We start from the raw sequence: 13,087 nt of genomic DNA on the forward strand, positions 1-13,087 counted from the left end.
TAATATAATATAATATAATATAATATAATATAATATAATATAATATAATATAATATAATATAATATAATATAATATAATATAATATAATATAATATAATATAATATAATATAATATAACATAATCACTATATTGTATATATAATATAGTGTTTATTATATTATAATTATATTTATTATATTTATTTTTTATTGAGTTTTTCTTTAGATTGCGATTTTTTAGGCCTGGCATGTCCAAAGCTGCTTCTGGGGTTCGGTGCTCAGCTCTGCTGGCCGGGCTGCTGTTTGTTGGCCCAAAGCAAAGTGCTTTGGGGGCTGAGAACTTTGAATACCTTCAAATTCCAGCGGTGCCAATATCCCATTAAAGCCGTGCCAGGAATAAATCCAGATTCCTGGCACAGCATCTGCAAACTCTCCTTGGTTGGTGGGAAGGCTGAGCAGAAGCTTTTTGTTGGATTTGGGGGAAAAGGGGGGAAATCTGACAGCTCCATCTCTTGAGATCTTGTTTGTCCCTCTTTTTTTGGGAGTTGGACTGGGAGAGATCCATGGCAGCGGTTTGGAATCAGCCAAACTGGGCTGATTTAGAGGTGGACATCACTCAAGGGTTGTTTTTTATTACTATTATTATTATTATTATTATTATTATTATGATTATTATTATTATTGGTGGTGGTGGTGGTGGTTTTTTTATTATTATTATTATTGTTGGTGGTATTATTATTATTATTGTTGTTGTTGTTTTTGTTGTTGTTGTTGTTGGTGGTGGTGTTATTATTATTATTATTGGTGGTGGTGGTATTATTATTATTATTATTATTATTATTATTATTATTATTATTTTGCTGGGCTGTGATTACTTTGGGAGCTGGGCTTTGCGTTCCTCGTGGTCACCTCCTCCTTGCTCTTTGCTGGGGGAAGCTGGGACATGGAATCATGGAATGGTTTGGGTGGGAAAGGACCTTAAAACTCATCCCATCCCCACCCCTCCCACCGTCCCAGGCTGCTCCAAGCCCTTCCAACCTGGTTTGGCCATTCCAGGGATCCAGGGGCAGCCACAGCTGCTCTGGGAATTCCATCCCAGGGAGCAATTCCTCCCCAAACCCCATCCAGCCCTGCTCGCTGCTCTCTCCTCCTTGTGGCTGCCCAAATTGCGTTTTTGGGGTGGGTCTGGGGGCAGCAGGGAATTGGAGCCCCCCCTGCAGGCCAGCACCGAGGGACTTTGCTGCTTCGTGCTGGATTATTTTTATCATATTATTTTCTCCTCTTCGCTCCTCTTCAGAAATGAAGGGCTCGGCAGCAGCTGTTCCTGCGCTCTCGGGCTGGCTTTGTGCTGGTTTTTCGCAGTGAATGCTGTGCAGATTTGGCTTATCAGGCTCCTCAGGCTGCCGCACTCCTCCCCGGCCCTATTTACCCAGAGCCCCGGCTGACGCAGGGCCCTTTCCTGCGTTTGTCACCACCCACCCCAAGGTGCTCCAGCGATAACTTTTCACTCCCGATTAGGGATTTGGGGCTTTTCAAAAGAGTCTTTAACCCACAGCCCTCAGAAATGTGTCACTTCGCTGAAAAAAAAGAAAAATAAATAAACCAACCAATTTAAACCTGGAAATTTACTGCTTAAGGTCGACACGAGAGCGATTTTTTCTGGTTTGTAATTACACCAGGAATTGTTCTAAAGGTTCAAAGGGGCCGTCTGGGGGCCCGATCCCACTGGGAAGGAACGGGCTGGGAATAGGGGCTCAGATGGCACCAAATCCTGGGAACAGGCTGCTTTTAGCTGGATTTAATGATCTCCATTCCGCTGATTCCAGCGGAGTCTGGAGCTCTGCTGCTGCTGCTGCTGCTGCGGAGCATCTGCCCCCGAACCTCCAGCTGCTGGGGATGGCTCAGCTCAGCCACTTGTGCTCCAAAACAGGGTTTGCATCTGAATAACCCAGGAGTGACTCGAGCCCCTTTCAGGCTGCCGAGAGAGGTTTCAAAGCAAGCTTTTTAAAATCTAAATTACACCCCGGATTTACAAGGAGTCCTTGAACTTTGGGGTGTTTGTCAGCCCTTCCACGCGTCCTTAAAATGATAATGAGAGCAATTGGGATTTTGATGGGAGGGTGGTAGGGTTCGGGGGCTGGAGGAAGTGTGACTTTTGAAGGGAGGGGGTTCACGTTTTGATGTAGAATTTAAAAAGAAATGCAAAGGAAGACAGACAGGTCCTTCCCCGCCCTGTAACAGCGATGAAACATGAATTCATCCCCCTGGAATTTCTTGTTTGTGTGCTCCCATAATCTCATTTCTTTGGTGTCTGTATGAAGCTCGAGATAGTTGAATGCCAGGAGCCAAATTCTCTCGGACTAATATCTTTTTATTAGATTTGCTGCGTGCGTGTGTGCCCACGTGTGAGAGAGAGAGATCACCCTTCATCACCCACCTCGTGCCTCGCAGCAGGAGAGGAGCTCCCAGGGAATCTTTCCAGCAGCGTTTTCCAACTCTGACCCCCAGGGCAGGGACATTTGGGACATAAACGTGGCTGTTGGTGGCGTTTACAGGTGTCTTGTTGGATATTGAAGTTTGTCCCGGGATATTTCACATTGCCACGGCTCTGCCTGGTCGCTGAGGGCTGTGACAGCTTCTGGAGGTGGGGGACACAGAGTTTTCCCCTAAAATGCCATGGGGAGGGAGGAGCTGGGAGCTGACCCAGGGATGTTTTAAAAGCGACCTGGCCTGGCCATGAGCTCCCAGGTTTTAAGGATTGACCAAGCCCCAGTTTGGCTTCGATGAGCCCCAACCTTTTCCCCGTGCAGAGGGGACGGTGCCGGAGATTGCCCCAGGGGTGGATTCGGACACAGCCACCCTGCCCCAGCCAGAGCTCCGGGACTTCCCAAGCAGCGCCGGGGGTCGGGAGAAGGGAAGAGCGAAGAGCGAAAGCTCACTGCCACCTCTAGGCAAAGCCCAGCATCGGCGCCGGCTCCAAACTGGAGCACGGGCGGACAATCCTGGGATTTGTCCCAAATGGCCGCAGTGGCAGCGCCAGACCCGTTATCAGCCGTGTGTGTGTGTGTGCGCTGTGTGCGCCCTTCCTAAAGCTTTAGCAGAAATATGTTCAGCCCTTCCTGCAGCCCGCGGGCTCTAATCCCCCGCCCGCCTTCCCAGCGGCGTGGAAAGAGCAGCCCGGTAACTCCCGAGCCGCGGGATCGTGCGGGAGATCCGCGCGTTCCGGAGGAGCTCGGGCAGCGCCGAGCACCCTGAGCGGCACATTCCCGGCGGATCCCGGCTGCGGGATGCGGCTCCAGCTCCTCGGCACGCTGCCCAGAGAGAGGTGGGTGAGGGAGAAGGGCAGCAGCACAGGGGAAACAGCGGGGTGGGAAGGAAATTCAGGCATTAAGTGCCGGGTTTGTGGTCGGTTTCTATCCCTAACCTCTGGCAGCGTATGGCCGGGAGCGAGCGGCGCTGAGCTGCGGCCAGAGGAGAGGGGGAACCGCGCTGTGAGGGGCGGGGAGGCGGCTCGTCCTCTCCCGAGCAGTTTTGGGGGACAACTTCCCAGGCAGCACCGCCTGAATGGGCTCCCAGCTGTGGGAAAGGGGAAAGCAACTTCCATGGACGAGGCTGGGCGGGCAGGGCCGGGAATGGGGGGCTCCCCCAGGGCTGGGGCTGCCCAGGGGGGCGAGGCAGATGACAGGGACGAGTTCGCTGGGGAGGAATGCTGTCCCCAGACGCTTTTTGCTGGAAGGAGGAAGGCGCAGCCTTTGCTGTCACACCAGGGGCTGTGCGGGGAAGGGGTCAGCGGTGCGGCTGTGCTGGGGAGGGTCTCGCTCCACCTTCTCCATTCACCGCCCAACCTCTGCCTCCTCAGTTGTTTATGAGCCTCCAAGCCTTCCCTTCCCTTCCCGGCTGACTCACGGCTCCCAGCTGGAGGGAAAGGCTACCTGGGGCTCCTCCCTGGCGCAGGGGGAGCACAGGACATGTGCAGGCCGCCGGCTCCCTGCCCACAGGGACACTTTGCTCCCGGCCCACGCGGATCTCGGGGCAGCAGCAAAGCTCCGGGTGATCCCAAAACGAGCGTGGTCCCACCCAGATTCCCGTGGGGAGGGAAGTGCTGCCGTGCCCACGGGAGGATGCGGCCCAGGGATGAGCAGAACTCTGTTCCCGGGATCCTGGACCGGTTCTTGGGCTGGGATCCCGCCGCGGGTGGAGGGTGGCAGGGCTGGACTTCCAAAGCCACGTCCCGGAGCGGCACAGGGAGCTCTGCCCCCTGGATCAGGGCTGGGCTTCCTCTGGTGGATCTGCCTCGCTGGCAGGAGGAGCAGGAGGGCTGGTGGCCGTGTGTTGGGGTGGCTTTGGCAGTGCAGAGTCCCCTCAAACAGGTGACATCAGAGCCACCAGCCCTGCGTGAGCCTGGGTCTGCCCGCACCCCTAGCCAAGGAAAACTGCTCCGGCCCACAGAGCTCTAAGGCTCCAAGCTGTGAGCCCTGCCAGGAGAAGGCTTTGGACTTTTCCCGGCCCGGGCTGAGCTGCCCATCGCCAGCCCGTGCCTGGGTCACGAAGTCCTTTGTCAGCGGTGTGTGCTCACTGCCCCCCGCGCCGGCGGATCGGAGCAGATGTCCTCGCTCTTAGCTGAGTCCTCCTGGCTCGAAGCAGGCAGAATCACCTTTTCCTTAGCCCCAGACAGCGCTACAGCCTGATCTCTGCCAGGAGGGGCGGAACGGGGGAGGCAGCCCCGATTCCGCTGCTGCATTTGCCCGTCCTCTCCGCCTCCCCAGCTCTGCACAGCTCCCGGTGCGGCGGGCAGGAGCGGGGCTGCTCCGCTCCTCTTGGCTGCGGGAAGTTCTGTCATTGAGCCTCCCTGCCTTGTCTGCCTGCCTCCGGTGAGGCACCGGGGCTGCCGGGCACCTTCCCCAGCCTCGGGACACCTCTCCCTGCTCCGCTGGGAGCTGCCTCCTGGGCTTGGAGCAGGCTGGGAGCAGGTGAAGCTCCCAGAGAGCCCGCTGGGTTTATATAATATTATATATCTCTAATTGTGTGTTTGTTGTTGCCATGGGAATGAGCACAATCGCAAAGGCTGGAGACTGATGTCAAGCCTGGGTCTGCTCTGGGCCGCGCTGGGGGCAGATGAAGAGTCAGGAGGGGAAATGGGGTGAGGAGAGCCTTTGTTCCCTGCCCCGGGGGCTGCTCCGGCAGCTGAGGCGCGGGGCTGTCCCAGCAGCGCCGGGATCCCGGCTGGGAGCGCCGGGAGCTCCCGGAGAGCGGCGGTGTCTGCCCCGGGCACCGAGCGGGCACGGGCGGCTTCCGCTGGCAGCGGGGGAGAGGGATTTTCTGCAGCATAACCCGCCTGGGAACAGGAATGTGGGGGCTGCAGCAGGGCTGGGCAGGCGCTTGGGGACCACTCTGCCCCTCCGGTGCCCCCCGGGGCAGGCAGAGCCCCCCACTCGCCCGGGGCAGGCTGAGTCAGGCCCGGGGGGGTGAAGCGGAGCTTCCAGGCAACAAGTGGGGGCCGGGGGGTGTCTGTGAGCGCTTTAATTGGTGGGGGAGTTGGGGGGGGGGGGCGATGCTCCCCGGCAAGGGGAGGGAGGGGGGAGAAAAGCCACGCTGGAAATGAGGTTATATAAAAGATGTATGATTTGGAGAGCGGAGTGTCTCCTAATGAGGGCTGCACCGGCTCGCTCCACACCCATAAAAAGCCTGGTTGGACGTCAAAGCGGATTCGTTTCGGTGATGCTGGGATAAAGGGGCGCAGCCAGGACTGGCTCCCCCCTGCCAGCCCAGCCGAGCCCAGCGCCGCGCCGGGCTCCGTCCCCGCCGAGCCGCCGGGAGGGATGCGGGGCCGGCCGCGGGGCCGGGGCCGGGCACGGCTCCTCTCCGCCGCACGGTAGGTGCCCCCCAGCCCCGCACCGGGCGCCGCTTCTCCGGGAAACTTTGCCGGGGCTGCGGGACCGTGCGCCCCGTCAGAAGCGCCGCCGCCTCCGGACACCGGGGCCGCACCGTGCCCGTGCCCGTGGCCGGGGGAAGGGGAAGGGGAGGCGGCGGCGGGACCCCAGCCCGGCCCGTGCGGGCAGCCGGGCTCTGCGGAGCGGGACAGGCGTGGGACGTGCCCGGGGAAAGCCGCTTTGCTGCCGCGGGTGGCCCCGCCGAGACGCGGCTCCCACCGACCCCAGGACACGGTGTGGGGTGTCCCCCCGTCCCTCCGCACCCCGCAAAGTTCCTGCAGCGGGTGTGGCCGGCCCGGGGAGGGCAGGCAGGGCAGGCGGACCGCGGGCGGCGAACGGAGCCGGGCGGGCGGGGACCGGGCGCGACCGGGGCGGGGAGGGCAGGGAGCGGTCCGGCCGAAGTGGGGTCAGCGGGGGCGTTTTTGGGGAGACAGGGGGGCAGTTCCGCAGAATGTCAGCCTGCCGAGGAAGGGCAGTTTTCCCTGGGCGTGCCGTTTCCCGGGAGAGGCGGGGGGCATTGTCCCGGGTGGAGCGGCGCTGTCCCGGGTGGATGAGCTGACTGATCCCGCCTCGCCAGAGCTGTCCCGGGTGCTGAACTCGGCGGAGCGCCGGGGCTCCGAGCCTCCGCACCCCGACGGGGAGGGCACGGGATTGCGGGAGATGCCACCGAGCCCCGTGCTGGGGTGGGGAGTGGCCCACGCAGGTCCTGCCCTCGCTGTTTGCCCTGTCCCCAGGGTGTCCTCACTGTCCCCGGAGCTCTGGGGTGGATCCCCCATCCAGCCCGGCGTGGGGAGGACACTCCCCAGTGCGGCTCCAGCCCTCGGGATGTCCCGTTGGGGGCTGGCTCCTGTCCTTTGGGGAGAACGGGGGTTCAGCCCGGATCGTTCCCCTTCCCTCTGCCCACCGAGGACCTCTCAGGTCGCTGTGGATGAGCCGGGAATGCAGGCGGGAGCTGCCGCCGCAGGGATCGGAGGGGATGAACCCTGCTTGCCCTGCTGCTGCCTCGGCTGGGCTCGCAGCCGAAAGCTTTTGGTTCTTAGCGGCAAAACAGAGGGGGAAAGAGCTCTTTGTGCGGGCACAGCTGGAACATCTGGCGCCGTCCAGCCGCGGCTCCCTGCCCCGCTCGCTGAGCACCCGCAGCCAGGTGCGGACATTTTCTCCCGAGTTCTGAGTGTCGGGAGGGAATTCTGGCAGGAGACTTGACAGCGATCTGCCGAGTCCTCGAGGAGCGGATCCGCCTCTCGCTGAGATGGAGGGGAAGTGTCTCCTTCCTTCTTTCTTTCCTTCTTTCCTTCCTTCATTCCCGGGGAGCAGGGGTGTCTGGCACGGGGGACAGGGCAGATCGCAGGGGCAGCTGCAGCAGCAGGGCTTTGGCTGCTTCAAACACCAGCTCCTCTTCCTCACCCACATTCCCAAGTGCCAGCGGCTCTGGCAGACGGGAATCTACAGGGAGGATCACAGACAAGCTGCAGGGAGGCTTTGGGAGCAGGGGGGAATCACTCTGCCAGGAATTTCTACCTGCACCTTTTGATAGTTCTCATTTTCTGCTCAAGGTCTCAGTGGGGAAGCCTTATTTAAAGAATTTAGGTTTGCATCAGCAATTTCCTCCTCCCTCTCTTTTCTCCCAGCTTGTATTTCCCAGAATATTTCCTTAAGGACGCCACAAACTCAGGCACAGACGTTGCAGTTTCAAATGTTTGCAAACAAACTCCGGGTGCGGAGTCTCTTCCCCCGCAGCCGTGGGGTTGGAGGGGGCATTTCCCTGCTCAGGTACCCGCTCTGGGAGAAGCATCACACCCCCTCTGGAGCCCGGAAAGGGACAATTCCTCGTGCCTTTTTGGATTCTGTTTATTCCCCCTGTCAGCGCCACAACTGTGAGTGAGAGGCCATCTTAGGCGGAGGGGTTTGGGCTGAATCCTCCTTGGAATTCTCGCTTGGAATTAACGCTGTGTGGCTGCTCACGGGGAGGGTTTGGTCCTCCCTCGCCCTCAGGGGCCGTTTTGGCCCTGTCAGATTTTTTTTTCCCCCTTCCCTGCTTTGCTTGTGTATTTTGTCTTTTCCGTTTCAGTGGTGTGTCTGTACAAAGGCTTAGGAAATCTGCCAGATTCCCTAAATCAGTGCCTGAAAACAACTATTTTTAGTAGCTGATAAGTCACATGAGCTCAGCTCGCATAGATTAGCATTTACCTTTCCCGAGGAACGAGGATATTGTTTGATACTTGTTGATACCATCAATTTTCCCCTAAAGAAACCCAACCCCGATAACGAGGGGCCGGGCTGGAGAGGCGGCTCCAAGCGGAGCTCTGATGCCTTTGTTCTACTCCCACTGCTCCGATCCTATCTGTGCGTTAAATCAAATCTATAGATGCAATCTGATCCTTCCAAAAATAAATGTATTGTGTCCCGAAGAGGCCTGTGAGCCGCGGTCTGGCTGAGGCTGGATAAATCATGCTCGTTGCAAATGAGCCCTGATGGGCTGCGTGTGATAAAGGACCCGGGGTTGTCACCGTCCCTGCGGGATCTGGCTCGGGATGTGGCTGTGGGAAGCCCCAGATGTCACCAGGATGGTGGCACTGCATGTGCAGCGTGGAAACCCGGAGGTTCTGTGTGTGTCCCTACAAAAACGAGGGCAATGATGCCAAGGAAACGCTTTCCATGGCTTCTCCTCTCCGTGACAATCCCGAAATGCTTAATGAGATCTAGCAATGCCCTTCTAGGGCAGGCTTGTCTTAATCCCATTTTCCAGAGTTTCAGGCTTACGTTTCCAGACGTGCTGGAACGTGCGGCTCTTCCTCGCTCCCCGAGGAGGGGAGCTCGGTGCTCTCCCAGCAGGGATCATCCTTCATCCCCACCAGGCAGCAAAATGGGGCATCCCTGCCACATCTGGGATATGAGGGCTCCGAGCTGGCCCTGGGCTCACAGCCTGCCCCAAATGCCAGCTGTGAGGAGCAGGGGCTTGGGGATCCAAAATCCTCTCCTCTGGCACAGGGAAAAGCTGGTTTGGGATGGGGGCTGGGGCTGCTTCAGCTTCCAGAGGGAAGGGCAAAACCTCTGGGATCGTTGGGGTCCATTTCCATTCCTCTCCCACTGAGTTTTTAGCCACATCCATGTTCAGGGATGCTGGAGGGGTGAGGATGATGAGGCTGGTGCTGCTTCCAAGGAACAGCCTCTGTCCCACTGGCAGCACCTCCAGCAAATCCAGCAGGCAGAAAAATTCCACATCATCTCCCACCTGAGTCCTGCTGGAATGAAAGTCGGAGCCCTTGTAGGACAAGGAACAGGTCCCAGGAGGCCCCTGGAGAACTTTGCCGCTGTTGTTGGTACTATGGCAACAAGTGCTAATGCAAAGCATGGACAGAAACTCGGGGGAACAAATTATCCTCAATTTTCCTCTGGCACGTCCCTGAGGATGCCAGGGCGAGCAGGGCCTGAGCTCTGCCTCGGCTCCACGGATCAGATTCATCCGTGGGGAAGGGAGGAATCCTAATCCTGCCCCTTCCCAAGTTGGAGAGGGGTGGTGGCAGCGCCCAGGAGATCGCAGAGCTGTCTCAGGGGCAGAATTTCACTGGGGGCTCATGTCACCAGGAGCCAGATCTCTTGAGCATTTTAAACAGGAACATGAGTCCCTCCTTAGAAAACCAGAGCAAAGAGGATTTGTTGGAAAATTTAATGCCAGGGAGAAGGATTTTGGGGTGTCAGCAGCAAAGGAGGGGACGTGAGTGGCTGAAAAGGACCAGGAGTTTGTTCCTGGATGGACTCGGAGCTGGGAGCTCCAGCCCTGACGTTATTGATGCTGGCTGGCAGCTCCCAAGCTATTACAGCTCCAGCCAACCTGCTGCGATTTTTAAATTTTCTTTTTCTTTTGTTTTTCCTAAATGGAGCCCCAATTCCCCTCTCATGCTGTGATTGGACCGCCAGACCATCCATCAAGTGGCATTTTCTCATTTATTTCCTCCCTACCTATTTTGTCTTCCAGGACAAAGTGGCGGAGTGTTAACACTGCTCCAATTTGTCACACTGGAGTCACTGGTGTAATTCCAAGCCTCTCAGAAAATTGATGGTGGCAGAATTGAGGTTTTACAGATGGGCCAAGCCCTAATAAGAACATCAGTTTGAGATGGGGTGAGCGGCAGAATTGACGCTTTTATCTAAATTCTGTTGGAGCCACACACCGCAGGCGCCGGGGAAATATTGGAGGAAACAGCAAAAGAGGAATGGCAGGCGTGGTGCAAAATCTGCTCAGTCCTGAACTCCAAATTACAACAAAACCCTGGCTCTGGCAGCTACGGAAAAAGGGGGGTTTTGTCAACACAGTTGTCTTGGCAACATTAAAATGCATTTCGTGCGTTCTGCTCGGGTTGTGTCGGGTGGGGTGAATGAGAGGGGGGTGAGGGGCTCCAGTAAATTGCAGGAAAGTTTTGGGGTGGCTCTGCCTGCTCCAGCACTGTTGTTCCACGATCAGGAGTGTGTGGGACACCGGTCTGAGTGGGATGGGATAGAATCAGATCAGGAAAAAATGGAATATTTGTGTTGGAAGGGAACTGTAACGATCATTTTAACTGCCTGGACATTCCAGGGGCTGTTGTGCCAGCAGGACCCGGCTTTCCTTGGCTGCTTCATTCCCTGGGGAGGGGATGGCCACCAAACCAAGTGCCAGGAGCTGGATAAATGTGCAGATCCCAGGGCTTTGGGGCAGATTTAGCCCAACATGAGCAAACAGTTGTGGTTTGTTTTCCAGGAAACAACCCCTGATTAGAGGCAGACGAGCCCTCTTGGGGTCTGGCCATGGATTTATTTCTATCAGGAGCAAGGATTTCTCTGATTAACTGCCCATCCTGCAGGAACAGGAATGTTCTGGGTGCCACAGGGAGGTGAGGGGGTGTCCAGGGGGGAACCTGTGGCATTCCATCCCTTTGGCAGTGTCCTTCCAGATCCTGCTGGTGCCAGCTCAGGCCAGCGGGCACTGACTGGCACCAGGGCACGGTACAGATGGCAAAGTGCCTCATTCCAGTCACTCCTGGTGGAAATCAGGTTTATTGGGGGCAAAGGCAAGGTGGAATGATGATTGCCAGCCAGAATGGCTGGGAATTGAGCTGGGAATGGGGAGGGAGAAGCAGTGCCATCCTTTGGGTTTGGAGGGAACAAATCTCGCTCTTCCTGGGGGGATTTTGGGAAGGCTGAGGGGAGGTGGGTACTTAGAGCTGGAGGTGATGCCTGGAACAGAGGCTAGACAGATCAAAAAGAATAAAGTAGGTGTTTATTAAGGCCTTCAAAGGATGCACCTTGGGCAGAGCAAAAGTCTCACAGAGGCTACACCCAAGATGGATGATGGTTACAAGTTTCTCAGACTGATTTCGGTTTGGTCTATTTGCATATCAGAGGTTAATTGTGCAATTATAGCTTCAGGTTATGAAGTCACATTCCCCTGGTTTCCTCCACCCCAATTCATTTTATTTTTACTTTTAGGTCTGAGGCTGTGTTGATGACCTTGGTTTTCAGGCCTGGAAGGAATTGTTCTGTCTGCCCAAAATGTGAGGAGAGCTAACTAACACTCTATACTGAGTTCAGAGTTATACACTAACTCTGTGCAGTGCAGGATCTGAAAGATGTAGAAGCTAAAACTTAAGGCATGAGAGGAACATTACCTGAGGATGAAAAGGCCGTGCACAAGGACACCCTGGGCAGGGATGGAGCATGGAGCTGCTGGCAGCAGCGAGCTGCCTGCCAGGGAATCACTTGAACCTTCCCTTTTCAGAGGCACAGCCACGCTGCTTTACAGGAACTGTGCATATGTTGCATCCCAGCGCTCCTCACCCGATCCACCGATGCTCCGTGGGTCGTAAAAATTAAATGGGCATAAATCCATCAGCGCCAGGGCTCTTCCTCGAGCGCTATAAATCCCACGAAAGCTAATTAAAGAGGACAATGGTGCCCATTTCAAGCTGGCACAGGGATGCAGGAGCCATTATCACCGGGAAAACAGGGCTCCAAATGGATTTGTGAGGCCGAGGGGCTGGCGTTGAGCACGGCGCAGCCGGCGGCTCCTGCCTGGCACCGTGAGGAGATTGTGTTAAAGCCCCCAAGATTGATTTCTCCTCTGCTTTGCCTTGGAAATCAAATCATCCCATTAAGGCTTGTGCCGGAGTTTGTTCTTGGAATGTTATCTGGCAGCTCAGGGAGCTTCTCGTGGTGTTGGTTTGTTGAGCCTTCGTCGCTGCCGGAGGGGAGCAGGCTCTGCTGCTCTTCCCTGAAATGCCCCAAAGGAGGGGAGTTCCAGGGGTTGGTGTTGGGATCAGGGTTAAGGGGTGCTGCCCCTCTGCAGGGTTTGCTGCTCTTCTGTAGTTTGAGTTGGGTTTATGCTTTGGGAAGGGCAGGGAAACCGAGGCAGGAGTGGGGTGGCACCATCCGTGGAGGTTTATTCCAGCAGGGTTTATTCCCGACAGGGAGCTGAGCCTGGATTTGCTGGTGGATTTTTCATCTCCTGGCTGTATTTTGGGGTGAAATAAGTATCCCTACCCAGGTGAAACCCCGTCCTGCTCTCACTGTTTTAAGGAGTTAGACCTGACACCTCCAGTAGCTTTTAAATGTCTGACCTGGCTCTGGGGTCCATAAATCAGAGTCCTCGTGGTTCTGGAAGGGAGAGATGGAAATCTGTGGGCTCCCAGAGCTCAGCACAGCTCAGCCACCCACAGGGTTGAGCTGCTTGGGTTCCGTCTGGAGCGTGTCCCCTCTAGAATCAGACCTGGGACACCCCCAAGGTGGGACAGGACAGCCCTGACCCTCCTGGGGGAGTTTTCCAAGCCCTCCTGGTGTCTCCTGCCTCCCTGAACTTCTCCCTCTCCCTCCTCTCTCCACTCTGAGTTTGTGCAAGGCTTTCCAGATGGAAAATAATCAGACTCAATGATAGACTTAAATGATGCCATGATTCTGTGAAAATCTTTATCCAACTATTCCCTAAAGGAGCAGGAGGCTGAGGGGCTTAGGGCCTATCTGTCTTCCCTCTCCTTGCCTGTCATCCTCCTTTCTGGCTCTTTTCTGACTCTGAGGAGCAGCAGAAAAAAAAGGAGAAATCTCTGGATGGGTGTTGAGATATCACTTAAAATCTACTTGTTTTTTCTCCCATCCGTTTTGTAAGGAATGCTGAGGTGTCGGTGGGTTTGGGGGCAGGGAACAACGA

The 13,087-nt window shown here is 56.2% G+C and overlaps 1 protein-coding gene across 3 annotated transcripts in view; it reads left to right on the forward strand.

Moving 5' to 3' along the window:
- The first annotated feature begins 2,948 nt into the window (after positions 1-2,948).
- The window catches only part of NOS1 (nitric oxide synthase 1), a 68,681-nt gene continuing 58,542 nt past the window's right edge, over positions 2,949-13,087 (forward strand). For 2 of the 3 annotated variants that reach the window (XM_041719300.2, XM_041719302.2), the window contains exon 1: positions 5,593-5,852. The gene's annotated coding sequence lies outside the window, so the exon portion shown is untranslated. Of the gene's footprint in view, positions 3,306-5,592; positions 5,853-13,087 lie in introns of those variants that run through there. The other variant, XM_041719301.2, reaches the window with a different exon arrangement.

This window comes from Taeniopygia guttata, chromosome 15 (genome assembly GCF_048771995.1).
Source record: "Taeniopygia guttata chromosome 15, bTaeGut7.mat, whole genome shotgun sequence".
Taxonomy (NCBI): Eukaryota; Metazoa; Chordata; class Aves; order Passeriformes; family Estrildidae; genus Taeniopygia; species Taeniopygia guttata.